At 42.2% G+C, this 21188-nt stretch overlaps 1 protein-coding gene across 14 annotated transcripts in view; it reads left to right on the top strand.

The window, feature by feature from the left end:
• Positions 1 to 6060, top strand: part of CELF4 (CUGBP Elav-like family member 4) — a 716695-nt gene extending 710635 nt beyond the window's left edge. For 9 of the 14 annotated variants that reach the window (XM_072358990.1, XM_072358997.1, XM_072358989.1 and 6 more), the window contains exon 13: positions 5162 to 6060. The gene's annotated coding sequence lies outside the window, so the exon portion shown is untranslated. Of the gene's footprint in view, positions 1 to 3110; positions 3199 to 5161 lie in introns of all 14 variants that reach the window. The other 5 variants (XM_072358991.1, XM_072358995.1, XM_072358984.1 and 2 more) reach the window with 2 other exon arrangements.
• The last annotated feature ends 15128 nt before the right edge of the window (positions 6061 to 21188 follow it).

Below are 21188 nucleotides of genomic sequence, written 5' to 3' on the forward strand. Positions count from 1 at the left end.
ACCACTTCTGAGCTAGGGTCTTGTCTTGATAATGTTAACATTTCTATTCACAGATTTACTTCAGCAGTACCCAGGGTTTATATCTCTCCCCAGAAAAGTGAATTGCTTCCCTTAAGCAGATGACTTTGGCTGGCGTCCAGTCTGTCTAACATAGACGCCTAACTTGCCGCTCAATTGCAGGCATCTGATGAAGCAGTCCTCATCAGATAGGTATCTGAGTCCTCTGCCTAGTCAACCAAGAAAGGCATGTACCTATGGAGTTCTCCAGAGGGAAAGTCTGCCTGAGGTTAGGGCCCAAAAAAAGAGCACTGGGCACTTGGTAGTCTATTCGTTTGTCAATTGATGTAAAAATGTTACTGCTCACTATAAACCTTGCCCAAGCTCAGGTACTTCACCCATTTGAACAGGATATCTCTCTAGAGATGTCCAGAGGATCTCTTCCTCTCTACTAAGGAGGTGCTACAGGCCCATGCTTTAGAAAAACAGCTTCATTTGGTGCTTGAAAGACAGACCAGATTTAGGCAGACAGAACAACCACATTTGACTTTCATTTGAAAGCATGTTTTCTGTTTTGTTTTGTTCTTTTAGCCTCAGCAAGTTCTAATCCTTCATCTGTACATATGTGTGTGTATGTGTGTGTGTGCACGTCACATCCCCACTGTCTGAAGGTGTGTGTAGAGGATGGGCAGAGGGATGGTAGTACCTGCTCCAAAGCCAATGGCAGACCAACCTGGTCCTTCTTGCTCCAGCCATAAGGGAAAATGTTTTTCCCAGTCAAGGTTATGTCCAGAAGCCTCTCCTCAGCCTGAGGGTAGCCTTGAGCTGGCATAGGTGAGGTGGTATCTATGCTCATAGGCACATAGATACACTGACAATGGTGTGGCTACCTCTGATCCTGTGACTGGTGTCTGTAGCCAAAAATGCCCCCATGGGTAAGAGGGATGCTAGAGGCTGTATTGCTTCCTTAAGCACAGCCTAGATCTGTAGTGTTCACACTGCTTATTTCTTGAGTGTCCAGAGACATAAGTGACAACATCTCCACCCTGAGCCATCTTCAATAAGACAGTTTTCTGCCTTTTGGCTTGAAAAGTGACTGTAGAATCAAATCTCGCATCTGCCCTTTAGGGGAAACAGTCCATTCCATTCACCTGAACCCCAGGAAGCTTAGGCTGACACTTCCAGCTCATCCAGCTTCAGAGTTCTGGGATCAGGTCATTGAGAAGGAGATACCTCCAACCAAGAAGCAGCCAGCTGTATACAAGATGTAGAACTGAAGCCAGTGCTAAGTTCAGGGGCTTAGTTCACCGTCTCATCAGCTGACCGTAATGGTGCTAGCCAGAAAGCGTATTTCAGCTCAGAAAATAAATAAAGTCAAATAATAAAAAAAAGCCAATGAATGAATTTTCTCTAGCCAGCATGCATGACTTCAGGATAAGAACTGCCAACAGTGTTCTTGTGACACCCAAACGCAAGAAACACAAGGTGAAATTTCAGTTGTATACAGTGACATTTTAGAAATAGGCTGGGAGGAAAGATATTAGCCCTGCCAAGGGGGTAGGAATGCAGTACCTGAGCACAGGGTGCAGACCTGCCAGCTAAGATGAGTATATCATTATGTGCAGTGATTTTTGGTGTTTACTGAGGCAAAACCAACTGGGCCAATACAGGGACATTTTCCTTGGTAGGAAAGAGACGGAGTGTTTCTGAAGATTCTGAAGATTCTGAAGCAACCAACCCCAGGCAGTTTCTGTTTTCTTTTTCTTTTTCTCTTTTTTATTTTTTCTTTTTTATTCATTTTTTTCTTTTTTTTCCTCCTCTCCTCTCCTCTCCTCTCCTCTCCTCTCCTCTCCTCTCCTCTCCTCTCCTCTCCTCTCCTCTCCTCTCCTCTCCTCTCCTCTCCTCTCCTCTCCTCTCCTCTCCTCTCCTCTCCTCTCCTCTCCTCTCCTCTCCTCTCCTCTCCTCTCCTCTCCTCTCCTCTCCTCTCCTCTCCTCTCCTCTCCTCTCCTCTCCTTTTTCCTTCCCCTCCCCCTCCCCCACCCCTTTCCCTTCCCTTCCCTCCCGTCTCCCTTTCTCTCCCCTCCCTTACCCTTCCCTCCCCTGCCCTCCTTTGCTCTCCTCTGTCCTCTCCTCTTTCCTCTTCTTCTTTTTTTTTTTTTTTTTTTTTTTTTTAATTAATCAGGCTAAAGCCAAACAGCAAAGCAGTAAAACATTTCCTTCTTTTGATGATGCAGATTTAGGGACCATTGTGTCTTCTGAGTCCTTCTACAAGTTTGCTTCTCACACCATACCAGCACTGCTGTATCCAGAGCCTGCCGTCCTGAGAACCACTAAATAGACATGCAACAACCACCAGTAGTTGCTTTTCTTATTCCTTTTCTTTTTCTTTCTTTTCTTTTTTTTTTTTTTGTTTTGTTTTGTTCTGTTTTCTTTTAATTCTCAGTAGTCAAAGCAGCTCTTGGTCTATTACTTCCCCACGACTTTAAACTTTCTGGGATGTAATTGCATTAGAGCAGTGCCAGCTCCAGAGTCCATCCAAGGAAATGGCACAGCTCCCAGCGGACTTTGGCTAGCTGTCCCGCAATGCCCTGGAGGCTGGGGGTGGTGTGGGAGAGGCCGGTGCTAATGAAAGCATTCTGGTTGGCAGCGAATGTATTTATTTTCCAGACTTTGCAAACCGATCTGTGTCTGCGCTCATTCATTCAGTGCATGCTCTCCTCAACAGCCGCTGCACAGCGTTCTGTTACTGTTCACTGTTGACTGTGTGTCTACATTTAAGTGTGTGTTTTACGTGTGTGTCTCTGGCTAGGCCTCCTCCATCCTTTTCTTTTTCCTTCCTTCCTTTTCTTCCTCTTTTCTTTAATTCCCTTTGGTTTGTTTGCTTTGCTTTCCTTCTTGTTTTGTTTTATATAGTTTAACGGCAAGTATTTCCATTAGAGCTTTTTGACTGATGCTGTGTTTGTAACTTTTTTTTTAATTATTATTATTATTATTTTTATATATATCTTCTTTCCTTACCTTTCCCTTTTTCCACACTATATATAAATATATATATATAAAAAAAATCTTTTCTTCTTTTGTCATTCAATCAAATTCCAACAAAACCAACCAAGAGCCAGTCAAATCCACCACAGTCTCGCGCTGAGCTAGGAAAAAAGTTCACGTAATGACATGAAAGTGGAGAATACAGTCCCCCAGGCCGTAAGTTCAAATCAACTCGAAGTTGAAAGTGTGACATGATGGCGTCATGTAACAAGCTAAGAATTGGTTGCATGACATGCCGTCAAGTTTCGTGCAGGTGCCGTGATTGAAGCATTTTTCTTGGATGTTGTATCAGTTGATGATTGGCCAGTCATGATCACATGTGCCTTTTTTGACTTTGTGCTGCCACAATTTTTTGCTGTGCTCATTTTCGTTTCGTTTTTGGTGCTTGCAGTGGTTTCTTTATTTGTCGTTTGATTTCTCGTCAGCGTTTTATGCTTCTCTAGATGTCACATAGAAGGAAAAAAAAAAGATGGATTCCTAATTCTTTAGAAAAAAAAAAAAATGGGATTGTTATAACGTTACAGAAAATTTGGAAAAAAAAAAAAAAAGAAAAAAAAAAAAGAGAGAGAGAAAAAAAATGTGTGGTTAATATTTTTGCACTGAAAATCTTGTGATTTTATTTTTTTTCCGGAGAATTGGGGGCCTTTTTCAATTGACGCCTTTTTTACCCCTTAGGATATTTCAAATCACTCTCCAAAATTTTAAAAACAAATGATAAGAAATAAAACGAAAAGCAAAAAATGATAGTAACAGTAGTTTGAAAACTATAGCTATCCAAAAATATATATATGTATACTAACCCCAAGAAAAACCTCATTGTATGTCTTTTCAAGAATTCCTAATTCTAAGGTTCTGTATTACAGCAACTCCTGACAAAATTAATTGCTTAGGGGGAGGGAGGGATTGTTTTGAATGGGGAAAAAAAAAAGAAAAAGAAAAAAAAAAGAAAAAAAAAAGAAAATAACTAAAAACATCCAGATCAAAACGCAAAATGCATCTTTTTGTTTACAACTGAAAAAGGGTCCTTGACGAGTGTTTTTTATTTTTTTATTCTATTATTATTTTTGGTGTTGTAATTGTTTAGACTGCTGTGTACGGTTTGCTGTTTGTTGAACCAACAGTGTGAAAACCTGCCAGCATGGATTGATATTCCGCATGACACTTTTCCACCAGAGTGGACCTTTTGCAGTTTCTAAGTTTCTTGATGTAATAAATCACCAAGTGTATAAGAAGAACCTGCTTGCTAGAAAGAGATAAGAGCTAATCCTTAATGATTAAGCATCCTACTTAAATGTCAAGCCTAGTCGGATCATGATTACATTTTTTTTAAATAACTTTTTTTTTATTTAAGAAACGTTAGCTTTACATTTCCCCTCCCCTCACTTCCCCCCCTCCCCCCCCCCAAAAAAAAAGTTTATTCTAACAGCCTTTTTTTTAATTTAACCTCCTATAAATTACCTGTTCAAAGTCCCACTTTCTGACATTCACAAAAGATGTAGATGTTATTGGCAGCTTTGTCTCCACAGAACGCTCACACACTGTCATAGACAGCATCCCATTAAAACGCAGAAGAATTCTTTCTCAATGCCTTTCACACTACAAAAGCCCACCAAGCAAGATTGTGATCTGGCATTGTAAAGTGGCACTTCTTAAAAAAAATAATTAAAACGTAGTTATCTGTACATACACAGTGATACAGATTTAAATAGACATCCCTCACTATCGTTTTGATTTATGATTATTATTACTATTAGGAACAATTGTATTTTTCTCTATCATGATCGTGACTACCTTGCTCGCTTTGGGTTTGATCCGGTTCTCACTGAAGTCAAGGGGAATCTTTCTGTTGACAAGAGTGGGAGCAGAATCAGAGCCAATGACTCAAAAAGCAAACCACTAAAGCAGAAACCCCATCCTGTCCCAATTGAAGGGAGAAGAAAACACCCATTACTTTCAACAGGAGCAGGATTGGGCCCAAAAGAACAGACTTGTTTTTAATTTCGTTTTCATTTTTAGGTCTCTTTCCCCTGTCCCAAATACCCTCCTCCCCCCCCCCCTCCTTTCCTACTTCCCCCTTCCCTTTTTGATTTAATTTGCAATGATCTTCTTCATTTTTTAGGGCAGCAGCTGAATGGGCCACAATTAGAAAAACAAAACAAAAACAAAAACAAAACAAAAACACAAAAAAGTATATCTATATTAAAAACAAAACAAAACAAAAAAACGTGAACTGTTGGATTACACCTTTGACATATCAGCAAATATCAATCAAGCTGAAGACTTCAGACTTATTCTCTCTTTGATTGTTTAGACTGTAACATTTCTTCAAGAAAAGTATCACATCTGCTGACTTCGAAGGACATGCGCTTGAAAACAAACAAACAAACACATAAGTAAAATCAGAACAGGAACAAGATCAACCAGGATTTCTGAAGAAACACTGATATCACCACAGCGGCTTTTCTTCAAACAGGAGATGCAAACCTGGATACTGACAAAGGAGTGCCTGTTTGCCACCAAGGATGCGGTTACCATGCGCGACCCATGGTAACAGTCACTGAGCATCTTTATCTGTCATTCCTTAGCTATATAGGGACCAAAGGACAAAACTTTTTACCGCAGACTTGTAGCTGTATGTAAAATATGGAAGTTCTTTCCTTTTCTCTGAGCTGTTCCTAAAACAGTTTTTGAGAGCGATTATAAGAAATATATAAAAATTAAAAAAAAAAAAAAATAACGCTTAAATGCTTTTAAAACGGCAAGATAATAGTTCTTTGATACTTTGGGAGGTTCTTTGGTTATACATTAATTAGAGTCTATGAAGCTTTCATATGGTTTTCTGTATAATACGTAAGGATTGCGCTGTTAAAGGCAGGTTAGATGGATATCTATGAAAAGCAAAAAAGTAAAAAAAGGAAAAACATAAATGAGTACACTAAAAAGCATAGAAGGGAAGAGAAAGGAAAGATGGTTGATATTAAAATGGAAAACAAAAAAAAAAAAAAAAAAAAGAAAAAGGTTTGTAAATGCTTCTAACTCTCCCCATTTAAAATCCTAATAGTTGTACAGAATTTAAAAAAGAAAGTTTAAAATACCTATATAATAGAAAAAAAAAATTAGACATCATAAAAAAAATAAAAAAAACAAAAAAGCAAAAAAAAATAATACTACATAGAAGTTAGCGTTAATGCTAAAAACAAAGATGTTGTAGAACTGTAATTTTTGTAGAGTTTAGATTGAGCATAAATTCCTACTCTGCCAATTGCTGTTGGATGCTGTTATTTATTAAGGAGACAAAGGAGATAAATGGCTATTATGGCAGCTTTTTTAACTGCAAGCATTCCAGCTATTAACAAAATAAACAGAATAAAACTCGACTCTGTAGACAATGCAAATGGGAAAACAAAACAGCTGTCTTTTTATCAGACGTTCGTTCTAACTCGAGCGACGAAACACAGCTAAACGCTTCATGTCTTCATGATCTGCTGTCCGCGAAATTCCCATCATCCTATGCTTCAGTAGCTTCCATATTTGCTCTAGAAACCTTCAGGGCAAGTGATTAGCCTAGAAACCTTAAACTTAAAAAATAAAAAAAATAAAAAAATAAAAAAAAATTTAAAAAAATTAAAAAATATTAAAAAAAAAACATAAAAAAAAAACCTAAGTATAAAACCTAAGTATAAGACAAACATTAAGCAAACAATCTCTTTGAAGAACTTCTGAAACTGTTTACAAGGAATTTTGAGAAACGGGGATGTTTAAAAAAAAAAAAAAAATAGATGCTGGCTCTGTTTTTCTGTAAATAAATTTGCATATTTTGTAGGACTTTTAATTGTAATGATAGAGAAAAACAAGGAAAACTATTTAATGAAAGCACGATATTTATCTTTGGTAAATGACTTTAGAGCAGTTAAAAAATAAGACATTGCTTTAAAAAATCTGACTCAGAAAATGAAAAAAACAATGAATTATTTAAGAACACATATATTTTAAAGTATATCATATTTATTATAATTTATTTTCGCAGTCTTAAAACTTGATTTACATCATTCTCACACTTGTTTGCATTGACTGAGCAGTGTGATAATTGTTTCTGATTCTTTGGTTTAACTCTGTTTTGATGTTCTTGTTTGTTTTTCTTAGTAATTTTTTATCTTGATCTCAAGTTTCTTTTTTGCTTTTTCTTTCATTTTTTTCCTTTTTCTTTTTTTCCCCTTTTTTTACTTAATTTTTTGTTTTTTTACTTTTTAATTCCCTAATGGGCCTGATCTTCCCGTCCTTACTCCAGCAGAACTCCCGCTGGGATGTGTTGGGTATTTTGCCCGAGCAAGGACAGCCAGACTGAGCCCACAGCTAGGAAGTACAGATGTGTAACGCAGCTGCAGTTCCATACAACTGCTCTTTCACTCTCAATTCCCTAAAACTCCTTGTAATCTTCTGTAATTATTGAATGACGCTTTCCAGCTTAGCCCTAAATAAAGCACAGTTTAAAAAAAAAAAAAAAATACCATGTTCTTTGCTTCTTGATGGCTTTCCTTAATGTGTTTGCTTTGAGAACGAAATGAATCTATTTCAACTCTTTCATTAATATACATTGTTTGAGTATCAGAACAAATCCCTTTGTTATATAAAACATATCTCATTGGATTGAATTAATGACACTGTTTCATTTAATGTCTGCTTGATATTCCACTGTGGTTTACCTTAAACCTAGTAGGTTAGAAGATCAAATAATGGTACATACAAATTAGAGTCATTGTAGCTCCTGTTTGAAGCCTGTTGTTTGATTTCACGCTCATAGTTATTTCATGCTGATAAGTATAGAGGCCAGAGCTTGGGACATTGCTTCTTTTGCTGCTCTGGGACAACCCTGTGAAATTCAGCAGTCTCCAGAGAGGAGGTTCAATTTCTTCCTGAGCATCCCTCACATCTCATCCTTTGAATGATGGTTTTTCCCATACCCTCAAATGGCTGTACCGGGTCAGCTGAGCTGAGGACAGGGCTGAAATCAGGATCTTTGCGTTTCAGTCCCAATACTTGCAGCCACGTCTGCTTTTGGACAAGCTGCACCAGCTAAATCCATCTCTAAATAGGACTAATGGTGCTTGTCCATAATATGAACTCCACAGATGGAAGGAGTTCTATTAGTAGAAACTCCTATTATTACTATTATGAGTTACTAATGTCTGTTCAGGGCTATAGAAATAAATGAAATGTAAATCAGGTGATGAATACTGGAAGGGAATATGGTCAGTATTATTATTATTATTATTTTTCATCTGAAGGAAAGGGTAAATGCAGAGGAGCACATTCATCAGTCTCATCTCTGCTTACAGCACATCACAGAAAATGCTCAGAAGAGGATAAAGGTGAGGGAATCAGCCTCAGACATCACTCAGCTAGAAAATGAGGATTAAGTCTCCAGTTTCTGCCCCAAAACCAGTTCAGCATCCTACCCCAGGCTGTATGGACACAGGAGACAGAGGCTCATCCTCTGATATCATCCAGTTTTGAGTGTTAGATCACCCAAAGCCCTTCAAAGAGAGGAAAAAACACAGATAGGGAAGAGGCATATTAAGAGTGGTGCTGAATGCTGTTGCCCAATCCCCTCTCTATTTCTCAGGCTGCTCTCTTAGCTCTTCCTTGTGGTTCCCAAGCTCCCTCCTTTCCAATACTACATCAGTGCAATGGGTTTGGGCATCCCTCATGACACGGTGCCCCTGAAAGGTGTACATGCAAGGGCATGGCCATGTGGCCTAAGTAAAATGGGATATGTTCCCAGGGTATTCAGATGGGGACATCCCTGGCTACTACAATGTAGCTAGGGCTGACAGTTGCATACTGTGAGATGAGATTTCAGAACCTTTTCTCAGGTACCTGCAATATGCAGTGGGTAAAATACCTAGTGCTGGAGAGCAATCACAAGGGGAGGTCAGAAAACACTGTTAAAGCTGCCTGGCTGGCCCAGGTCAGTATTTGACTCCTAAAAATACTTAGCTCCAAAGAGACATCACAGGGGTTACTGAACTGAGGAACCTGGCTTTGGAGACCAGTGGAGACAACCAATGGATCAGTAGGGACCTTGCATTCTCCTCACTTTTTTTTTCCCAGCATATCCCCAGGTATTTAAGTGGGAAAATCTCCAAGCCCATTCCCCCCAGAAACCAGAAATACTGCAACACTGCCCGCCCTCTGGAGGTTCATTTAACACTGGTGTGCAGGGAGACGGAAGCACTGCTGTGCTCATACTGCTGCCTGAACCATGTGGTGTTTACTTGCTGAGCTCAACTCTCAGGGTATATTGAAAACACAGACTGAAATAGGATGGGCTGAAGCAGAAATGCAGACTTGGCCTTGTGGTTGATTAAACACCCTTCTCTGGGCTGTTCACATATACCCACCCTGTTTTAAGCTTTAACTGTTTGCCACATAGAGACACTCTTCTTCATTCACACTGCCATTAAAGTGCTGTAAAATCAATAAAGCTTTGCAGCATGGGTTGGTTTCAGCATGGGGCTGTGCTGTTGGGACTGGCATGTAGACCAGTGTGAAGACGAAAATGAAGAGAAAGGCAAATCCAGCCTGAAAGCCTGCAGCTGCCTGCCCACATGCACCAGAATACAGCAGACCAGGATCACCATTGCAGAAGCTCAAAAGCCACTGGGTGTTTGATACTGGCTGCTCCCTCTTATTTGTAGCTGATGAATCACATTACATGAAACTAAAGGTTTATTAAAGGTAAAGCATGTACCCTTCACCATGGTGCTCCTTGGAGCAACCTTTGGTACAAGCCATGGTTTGCAGTCATTATTCTGGGAGTCCCATTGAGAGGCCTCAACCACAAATCATGCTTCTGTGTCTCTAAGACAACAGAAAATCCCTTCACCAAGACCGTCTGCATTTCTCAACATAGCCGCACATAAGAGGAAACCGTTCCTCCCCCCACCACCACCACCCCATTTCCACTCTCTGCAGCTGTCCATTACACCACTTTGAATACGAAGCTCTTCTGGCTGTTCATTTGTTCATCTGACATCATGACACTGTTTGGAAATGTCCTTATGATGCAAGATGAGGACTTTTCCACTTTGAATGTTTCAGTTTCCAGCAGCACACTTCCCCTTGTTACAAATACACCAGGACTGTGACTACTGCTAATCATGCCAAACATTCCTGCTTATCACAGTATCACAGTATCACAGTATCACAGTATCATGCGAGTTGGAAGGGACCTTAGAGATCATCGAGTCCAACTCCTGGGATTCGAGCCCTCTGTGTAGCAGAGCAGCATTTCTGCCACTTACACCACAGGGGGGATTCGAACCCCAGGCCTCTGGTGTTGCAAGCAGCAACTTATACCACTGTGCCACCGGAGGCACATTTATGGTCCCAGGAAGCCACTCACACTTCACAGGGCTTTTTCAAGTGGGGAAACACATATCACTGGGTGCCTCAGTGAGATGTACAAGCTTATACACCAACTCTTAGACAAGGAGGCTGCTGATGTTGTTGCCTACGAAGGTCCCTTGGTAATTTCCATTTGAGAATACCTGGCTCATCCTGTCACTTCAGAGCCACTGCAAGATGAGGTCCTGGTCTACAAATGCCTTATGGAATGTCACTGGTGCCCTACTTACTGAAGAAAACAGATACTAATTCAGATTTTAGTCCCACGGCTTCCCTCTAAATACAGTAAGAACTCTCAATACAGCAAACAAATCCAAAATAAATCTTTGGAAAGTACCAAATCAGAGCTCTTGTGCTCCATTTACTGTGTGAATGAGGTATCTCATACTCACTCTGGTATCACTTTGCACACTTACAGTCATCACCGGTACTGTACAAGCTTTTCTTAGTGCTCACTTAACCTTGAACATCCCTACACACTGCTTCTGAAGAAACCATATAGCACTATCACTGATAAAAACACAACTGGTTTTGTGGCAAGAAACACTTTGCTGCTGAGCGTCTTCTCTCCATGGCATTCAGAAGGCACCCTGAATTCTGGGTCTTGATCGGGTAAGTTTCCTGCCATGGATTATCTCCAGCTGAGCACAGACTGGAGAAGGATACGTGCATATGTGTATACGTGCAGGTAAACGTGCCATTACAGAGCACTGGACACCTAGATAGGACAAAGGAACACAGACTGCTTGGTACACCTTACCCTGCTGCTTGGGACATGCTCCTGGGAAGCATGCCTTGCTGGGTTACAGTCATTGCTTTCAGCTCCTCAAAGCAAGAGCCCCAAGCACACACATCTTCACATGGTCAGTGGGTGGGCTGACAGTCGCAGCGCTGAGCCACAGCTTGGTATCCCAAAAATGGTGCTCTCCTCCTCAGCTCTGCAGAGACCCTGAGCTTCTCCTCACCTTTAGAGGCATGCCACATCATGCACTTTGCTTTCTCCACTCACTGCACAGAGATTTTCAGTTGCCCAGTTTACGTTGAGAAGCCTACCAGGCAGCAAAGCACCCACAAATTAGGCATCCTGACTGTAATGACTCCTTTGCAGGTCCTTTCTTCGGAGGGTAAAGGAGATGATTCCATTTCAGTGAACTACAGAGCAGGCTCCAGAAGTGGAGTGGCTGTCAGCAGGCACAATGTACACGGATCCTCCTACCTACTCCTACAAGAAAAGATTACCTTCTTTCAGCTAGAACAAAGAGCAATTAAGTGAGACAATGGGCCTAGCTGTGTTGGTGAACCATCTGTCATCAAGTGTTAGACATTAGCAATATCTTTTTTAAGCCTAGCTAGTCGGAGCCCCCAGCCACTGTTACAATAGCATGTAAGCTGAGATGAAAAGCGTCAGCCTAATTTTTCCTCAGTTTAACTCCTTCCACTTGGTCTGCACTGTTACTGATGCTCCCTACAGCAACCCCAGAGCATGCTGGAGCACGTGCATCTCGCACAATGGATATCCAGCAAACACTTTGCATCACATTTCATGCAAGTGCACTGCAATAGGCTCTGGGAACAACCTGCCTTGGTTCAAGGGCAGGCAGCCAGGAGACTGGTGACAAAGAGATATTTGCCCCTGGACCCAATACTCACAACCTCAAAGGACATCCAGAACACCTACACTACCCAAATGCCAAAGACAAGGAGAGGTGAAACTCTGTGTATGTCTCTGCTGGTTGATTAACAGCAAGTTCAGGGTATGAGTAGGAGCAGGATGCTGGGATTAGGCTGAGGCACATGTCACCCTGAGAAGCACAAGCTGGCCCCATGTGTGAGACCAGCTGCCACCCCCTGTGCCCAGTGTGAGCACAGCATTCAGTGTGAGAAGGCCAAACCTCAGCTCTACTGCTGAGGTTGCACACAGCTGCCCAAGCCAAAACAGGGCAAAGAACCTGGCTCTGCAGATTAAGCTTTGCAGTTTAAGTGGGACTTGTCCTATATCTGGCTTATTTATGCCCTTTTGGTTTGCAGCCCAAAAGTCTGATCTTAAAGCTTTACTAAGTAAATATTTTCTCTGCTTGACTACCAAGCTTTTGCAGTGCTGGGAGAAAGTTGTGTTTGGGTGAAATACTGTACATTTAAGGTGTTTTATTTTCCTAGAGGTAGGGAATTCACGTAAGGCAACACACTTGCCTGAAAGACTTACAGTCCAGATCCAGTTTAATCAGAGACTGGGGAATTTTTCCTTCCGTGAAGAGGCTGATATCACCAAATGCCCAATTTCAGGAAGGGTTCTCATCCATCAGATTTAAAAGAGCACTCCTTTCCCATTAACTGGGAACAGTGGAGCAATGTGGGCTGGGCTCTGTGCAACTGAGGATGGAATCTTTTTTTGACCAGACCTTGCTTTGCCTCTGTTCTGGATCATTAGCAATAGCTACTTGCCACCATGTTGGTCAGTAAGACATCTTCTGACAAACCTAAATCAGGGGGGTCCATGTCACTGCCCATTAGCCCTGCCAGCACTTTGTTGCAGTTTTAGCCAAAAAATTTACTGAGACCTTACTTCTCAATCCTTAGTTCTCCAAGACAGGAGCGTGCAGATAACACGTTGTATGTTCAGCGGGTGATAGACAAATGGTCACAGCTGAGCTCTATGTCTGGCTGAATGAGGAAACACTCGAAGGGACATTGGTGAAGACGAGAAACACTAGATTTCAGCTGGAAGGTTGTAACCAAGAGAAGCTGAGTGCAGTGGGATGTCAAACGACTTAGCCATGGTTTCCACTGACTACTTGAAAGAGCCCAACAGAGTGCACACGTCCTCAGGCGCCGTATAACTGAGAGGAAGAACTGGAGATACTGTGTCCCTCTTTCCTGAGCCAACAGACGTGGAGTGTATCAAGTCACAATTGGGCATGGGTGAAGAGGCCGTAGGTTTGCAGGAAGCCGGTTTCAGCGCTGTCAGTCTAGCTCCAAACTGCCCAGAAATGTTACTTCAAAGACAAATACAAATATAGATCAGTTCAGTAACGCACAATTGGAAGACAAGTCGAAGGGACAGTTATTGGTCATTCTCACCTGGCTGGAAGGGAAATTATATGGAACAGGGACTTGGAGAACTTTAGCCATTTGACTGCTTGACTAAACTGTACAAAGTGACTGATGTGAAGACTAAGTAGGTATGACAATGGCAGGGATAATTGTGCGTGCAAAATAGATAACTGAGCTCTTCTGTGACCTGCCTTGGTCACTGTGAAGTTACACAATTTTCATGGTAACCAGAAATGCAAATGAAGACAGCATTTCTGCTCCTCAGACATTTCCAGCGGCTGGACATCTGTCAAGCTCCTCCCTTGCTTTTGCAACAAGTATGGTTGTTTAAAGCATTCAGTAATGGCCTCTTTTTGAAAAAGAGGAAAAAAAAAAAAAAAAAACGGAAAAATAAAGAAAAGAAAAGCTAATGGGGACCTTATAACTGATTTCAACAGACCCCTCACAAAAATCAACAGGAATCAGTCATTTCTTCCCAATGTAAGGTCGTTTAGCCCCGACTAAAGGTGTTTTAGTGAGTCAGAGAAGCCAGCGTATCCTGTCCCAGCATGCCCATCTTTTACCCAAGAAAAACAGTGCTTGATGTGACACGCTGTAGTAGACAAACAGCCGTTCTCTGCTTATGTGTGAAATGCCCTTTAGCCCCTTACTTTATCAGGCCTGAAGTTGTTCTTTTGGCAATAAGATCAACAGAACCTCTGCATTTTTCTTCCAACAGTTAAATTATTTATGAGCTTTGAAAATAATCCCACTTTGTCTTCTAACCCTAGTTTTGCATATATACATGTCTTTCTCCATGTCGACCCCTGTGAATTCTTCAGCTAAAATATGCATTCATTAGAAAAACATTTCAGGGTATTTTTTTTCTCTCCTCTTTATCTACTTGCTTGAATATGTTGTAAACTTGATTAATGTTGCCTTCTAATCTCTTTTTTTCTAGAGAGAACACCTGGAGCTCTTTTAACCTGCCTCAAATAAAAAATAAAACCGAAAAGCCAAACAACCCAAGTTGCAATGTCACACCTTCAGACCCCTTTCCTTTCCCCGGTCATCCAATGCTCCTCTTCCAAGAGACTGGACACTGGGCAAAACCTGTGGCAATGGATCTATAGAACTATGGGTTCCTTCTAAAGCCCCCTTCCTTGTGCTCCCAGTAGCCTGCTTAGTTTTTAGCCTCTCTCTGTCTAGAATAGTTTGGGGAGATTTATGACAGCAATTCTTCTGGTTCCTTTCACAATGTGTTTTCCACTATTCTCATCTATCGCTCTGCCAACATGCATCATTTATTTAATACCAGTCAGTAGCCACATTAAACTTTTTCTTTTTCTTTTTCTTTTTTTTCTGAGGACATTTCCTCCAGTACCTGGGGAAACTGTGTAGGTAAATAAAGTCTGAGCCAACACTCTTGGACCAGCCTTTTCTGCCTCCACCCAAAGCTTTCCACAGGCATCAATCATCCTTGAACTAGGATTCTTCTCATTTTAATTACGCTAATATTGCCATAATTTCATTCTCGTTAACAGCAATTGAGTTTCAGTCTCTGCAGATGGTGGAGTTGGACAGTTACCAAGCCACATGCCATCTTGAGAGGAGTGTATGGACCACTGCTCAGCCTATGGCAGTGTTACTCATCACCATTTCTGGGTTGCATCACTTCACTTTACCCATTTTTGAAATGGCGTATGACTTTGCCTCATACTGGTTTTGAGACTTACAAAAGAGACTTTTAAAAGTATACGGGACTCCATTTCTCATCTACCTCATTCTTGATAAACTACTCTGATGCTTTGATAACATCAAGTCAAGGCTATAGAAGAAATGTATTACCTATTGCTGTGGATGCACGTAGATCTATGAGTATGTTACTACTATAGATATCCCCTACAATTCCCAAACAGAGCAGGCATAGAACCAAAATCACAGAAGTGATGGGAACGGAGCTCTGTGCTTTCTAGTTCAATCTCCTGCTAAAAGCAGGTCTGTTTGCGGCCATGTTGCTTGTTATTCTCATGAAATAAAGCTATAAAAGGCTATATAGGTAGACTTGTACAACTATAATTGTACTTACATTGTGAAACAGGCACCCAGTGCAGCTCTCTCTTCACTGTTGCCTAACCTAGCAGATCTACTAGGGTTTACTTCATCTCCCTTCTGGACTGGGTTTCTTTTCAAGGAAAATTGGTGTGGGCAGGGAGGGTGGTGAGCCCAAAATCATTTACCCTAAGTGCTGGGATGTGCAGAGGGACAATGACCCCTCTGCACTCTGTGGGTAAATGCCCTGCCTCATGTGGTAGTTCCCAGTTCCACCCAGTGGAGAACTGGTTTCCCAAATGCACACCAATTGCTTGTCACTGGCTGCCCTCATCAGGCCAAGTCTAGCCTCACTGCCTGCAGTGTGAAGGCAGGAGATGATACATGCACAGCTAGAGATTAGAGCTCATCTAAGCTGAGAAGGGTGACCTGAGGAACTGCTGCATCCCCCTGGCTGATATGCCAAGGAACCTCCAGTTTAGGCCTGGCTAGATGTCAAAAATTGGTACAGCATAGACCAAAGTGCAGCAGTCCTTGCAAGAGGGTCTTGTCATTGTGGCTGCATGCATGAAGAATGATATTACATGGATTCAGTGTTTTTTAATGCTGAGTACAAGTCCGATACAGCTGATGGAAATTATGATGGACTATTGCAGCCTTCTAGGCTGGAGAAGATGCTAAAATCTCTTCGGGAGATTACATCTGTCCAGATTCTGATGTGACTGCTGCCTCCTACTTCATCTGATGGCTGACATCCCGACGCACTGGTAAGATAAGTCCCCCCCAGATGGTGGCTGTACAGCTGAGGTAAACATGAAATGGTATCTGTGGCAACCCAGAAGAATCAGTACTTCCCCTTCTCTCTATGTTTAGAACACACAAAATCAGGTGACAGCACAGGGTCCCGACCAGATCTATCTCCCCCAAGCATGTGAAGTGCATGAGAAACAACGAGGTGCTGCAAATGTAAAGGTGGGAAACTGTTTCACTCAGATTTTGTGTTGTAGTTATTCTTCTACGGGTTCCCTCTAGGGTATATTTCCAATCTACAGTCTTTTTTAACTCATTTCATGCATTATATAAACTGTGGGGAAAAAAAAAAAAAATAGGTACAGCACGATAATAATGAATATGTGATCTTTTGATTGCTTAAAACTTGGGAAAGGTGTACATGAACAACAGGGAAAAATACTTGCCCTTGTCTCAGGTATAAATGAGTGGAGTTGGTGTCTGCACTTTGGGGTAGCTAATTTGGTGGGAAATGAATTAAAACACAGAGGTCTGAAAGAGAATCACCTTTTAAGGGTAAAAGGTCCTGAATTCTGCTTGCTGATCAGGATGACACCAGTATTTATGCTGATGGCCAATAAGGGCATTCCTGACTCCAATTTCATTTCCAGAAAACATTAATGTTACCTCACAGTGCGTTATTTGAATCAGTTCACGTCGCCAGAGGTTGAATAAGACGGTTTCTCCACACTCTGCGACGGAGTACCGACACTTACTAAATTATGCTGTTAAATACTGTAGTATGGCTATAAAATACAATGAAGGCCCATGGAAAGATGCCAGCCCTTTTCTGAGAAAGAGAGAGCACTTTTTGGAACCCTGCCTGTGGCCCGTAATTTTCACTTCCTCCCACTACAGAGTGAAGTGACATGAAAGGACTTGTAAAGTCAAGTCCGGGAGACTGGTAGGGATTTGAAGGAGGAAAGCTAAAGTTAGATTGTCGACACTAGCATTTGACCTGCTTGAACTTTGTGGAGAAGGAAAGGGGGGAGCAAAATCTCCCACACGTTTCCTTAGAAGGCCTCTGTGGAAAAATAATTGAATTCCAGCCTGGAAAACAGATATTCTTCAGCCCAAATGGGGTCAAAACTTTCAAAATACATAAACTTTCAAAAAGGGAAACTGTTGATTCAGTAGCAGCAAAACTTTCAGGGAGAAGCTGCCAACCAGCCCAGAGTATGAGGGTTTTTTTTTAAGGGAAATAGTGTTTAGTGGAGGAGAAAGGCCCATAACAAAGAATGGAAGTACAGCTTACGCAAACTGAGACTTGCACCAGCAAGTGCAGTTCACATGGACGCTGATGCACACAACCAACAATAAGCCCTTTAAGTCCATCAGACCCCCCCAAAAAAATTGAATAAACAAGGAAGGAAAAGAAAGAGGAGTCAGTACGGATTTTTCTGTATCAAATATATTTCTGCAGGAAAGATGTGTCCATCTTCAGTAGCCACAGTCTGACATGTCATGCCGTATGGGTTCCTGAAGGCCTTCACTGCATGAACACAGAGCTGAGGATGGCTCAAAATCTGAGAATCAATAACAAAACACAAGCAACAAGAACACAGAAACAACACAGATGCAAACTGTTCAGAGGAACAGAGGAAAACCCTATGACATATGGCACTGCTAGTCAAACAGCTGATAGAACACACTGCCCACATGACTGCTACCACATTTCTTCAGAGGACAGTTTATTGGAGCAAGGATGAATCTAAGGATAAGAATTATGAGTTGGAGGCAGATAAACAAATTTCCATGGGACTTATCATCCTAGGTGTGTACATTATCTTCATATATTTTGTATGTTGCTGCATCTATATATTCAAGCAGTAATCCAGCACCGAGGCATGCTGTTTCTACTTGTCTTAGGTATAACCCTCTTCCAGGTGGCCAAAACTAGAGAGCAGAAGAACATTCCTAATGATGATACTTGAGCAGAGATATCGTTGTCACCCAAGGAGTGGCAGAACATCTTATCTCTGTTTGCTGGACCCAGTGTTAGTTGGAGTTGGCCTGTCATTACACACACGTCTAGAGCAAACCATTTTTTCCAGTCTAAGGATATGATTTTCAAATACATTAAAAATTCAGAACAGCTCCTGTGGCTGCAGAAACCCATCATAGAAGGATAATGCGGTCAGCAAAGCTCAGAACTACCTTCTTCCAGCCAACCTACTTCTTAAAACTCTGTCCAGACCAGGCAAATTTGGACAGTGATTGCCAGAACTGCTTAGAAAAAGGACTGTAAAGGAGTTGTTAAGGTTACTGTCACAGAGCAGCCTGGAAAGCTCACTCCCAGCCCCTCCTGTCATCACAGTGAAGGAAAATTGTGATTCAGAGGGCTTTGTCTTAGGATCCCCAAAGCATTCAAAAATGTGCACGTGCCATGCAGGGAAACTCCAGCATCTTCCACACAGTGGAGCCTCTGATAGGGGCATCTGAATTGCAAGAAATATCATGAAGGAAGTTGTTAATCCTTGTAACCTAAATAAAGTGTGTGTGTGTAAAACAAACAAACAAAAAATTACCCTTGCTAGCAGAGTAGGAGTCACTTTCCATCCCTCCTTTTAGTTTTTCTTGCATCTCTGAGCAAAATTCTCAGTGCAATTGGACACAGCGCTTCAGCTGGTGACACAGACAGGGCAGAGGGAAGGAACCAAGCATGCAGGAAGGCCCCTTTCAGATTCTCAGAGAGAGACAGACTGTGTTTTCTCCTTTCCCTCAGGCTCCCTCACTTTGCTTCCCACTGCCACAGATACCACGCAGGGAGCAAAGTGAGTGGAGGAGAGGTGTGAGAATGCTGAGCTGTACGCCTGGAGGAGGACAGGGATCCAGGGCACGAGAAGACGAGCGCTGTAAACATTGCTGTGGTGTCCTCTGATGTCACCACACACCCTTGTGTCCTCAGCCCCTCCTACACAGATGTGGTAGAAGTGGGTCCTGGGCTGCTGGCCAAAGAAAATCAGTGAGGTACCAGACAGATCGACAAGGAGCTGGAGGGCCAGAGGCAGAAGGAGGCTTCCCACTGTGCCTCTGGAGTGAAGGGTTGGTGATAAACCGCTGGGGATAAATGGCAGCACCTTCCATCACCGCTGCTGTCTACTCCATGAGCAGCTACTGGACCATGACAGCAAGGGCAGAGAGAGGGATTTAGTGAACAGCTATGGCCTCCCTGACAGCATGCATCAAAAGCACTCCCCCCCATGCCAACCATCTGCAGACAGGGCTGGTCCTGCTCTGCGGTTTGTCTGACTGTAGGATGTCATTTATTTTTCTACCTCATGTTTCCCAACCTGACAATTTCCTTTTAGCACGAATCTCTTTCCTCCACCTCCTTCTCTCTATTATAAATATATGAGTGTGTGTGTTTCTTATTTTTTATGTGATCTCTCATAACTGCCAAGAAAAAAATAAAATAAAATAAAATAAATCTCTTGACATAAATCCTTTTGGCTCAGATTTCTTGACAAATGTGCACTAGTTTTTCATTATCCCTCACACCTCTCTTCTCCCCGCAAACTCTCAGCATGAGTTTCTGCAGACTCTCAGCTCTCAAGTCCTCTTCACGAAGCTGGTACTCACTGTGCTGATGTGAGCTCAGCAGAACACTTCTGTGACCTATGCAGAGTGCATGGGACAGGGCATGGACGTCTGCCCAGGGTATTGCTGTTCATTCTGTGCTGTAGATATCCTGGTTTCATCCAATGCATACATCCTTCTGAGCACAGCTGTGGTGGGGATGGTCCCATCTAGTTGTCAGTTCCTACCTGTGAGCCTGTAGCCACCGCGGGGTCAGCAGAGCTCTGCTTAGTGGACCCAGTGCCCTCACCCAATGGCATGCACAAAACCTGTGGTGAACAGCAGAACTGAGTTCTGAACCCCAAAACTTCATATCCTTACTGAGTGCTGCAGCCATGAGATCGATTTCCTCCTGCTCTGTTTGGGTGCAGGCTGAGATGCAGGGCAGAAATCTCCGTCTGAACTGACCCTTGGTTGGAGGACTGAGCACCAAGTTGGCCCATTCATTGTGGGTGTGCAGCCGGGAGCTTTTCTCTACTTCAGTCCCACTGAAGGTAAGGCTGCTTAAAAGCTAAAGATGGCAGCAGGGCTGAGAACAGCTGCAGCACATGAATGGAGGAAAGAAGGTCCTTGTCCCAGCACTGGATGCTCAGCAGAATTGCTCTGGGTCAAAATAGCCATCAGTTGTATATCCCCTCAACCTCACTGATGAGCAAAGAGAGAAAGCAGAGGTAGGGTTCTGTTGACAATAAGGTATCCCTAAAATCTGGGCAGAAAATGAAGGGGATGCCTAAATTGCTTGTTGAGTCAAGAGGAAGGGACAGGTGGTTTTCAAGGTTTCAGAGAGACTTCTGTTACTTAAGCTGATCTTGAGCAACACCCTTTCAGATAGATGGATGACAATGGTCTGGCTGCCTACCTGAAGTACAGGTACGAGTCAGGTCCCTAAGTTATGCAGACCTGCTCACACCCAGCTTTTGTGACTTAACCTCGCCAAAAGCTGCAGTTACAGTGAAATATATGGGGCAGCAGAGCATGGCAGCAGAGCTAAAGCCTATAGATCACAGAGTAAAATATCCTACTGTGAGCTAAAAGTGAGTGCGCACAGTTTCAGCCCATGTGTTGGCTGAAGTTATGAGCACACGAGAAAAGGGGATTTATAATGAGAATGGCAATTCAACCTCAATTATAGTGTGCGACTGTCTGCACACTATAAACTGGAGATTTAATAATGAGGCAAGTAGGCTGAAGGAGAGAATTTCATTGTATCTGTTTCACAGGCTGGAATTTTTACTAAATTCATCAGATCACTTGAGTTCTCCTGACAACTGTAGCAGTATAACTAATTT

This window comes from Excalfactoria chinensis, chromosome Z (genome assembly GCF_039878825.1).
Source record: "Excalfactoria chinensis isolate bCotChi1 chromosome Z, bCotChi1.hap2, whole genome shotgun sequence".
In the NCBI taxonomy this organism is placed as follows: Eukaryota; Metazoa; Chordata; class Aves; order Galliformes; family Phasianidae; genus Excalfactoria; species Excalfactoria chinensis.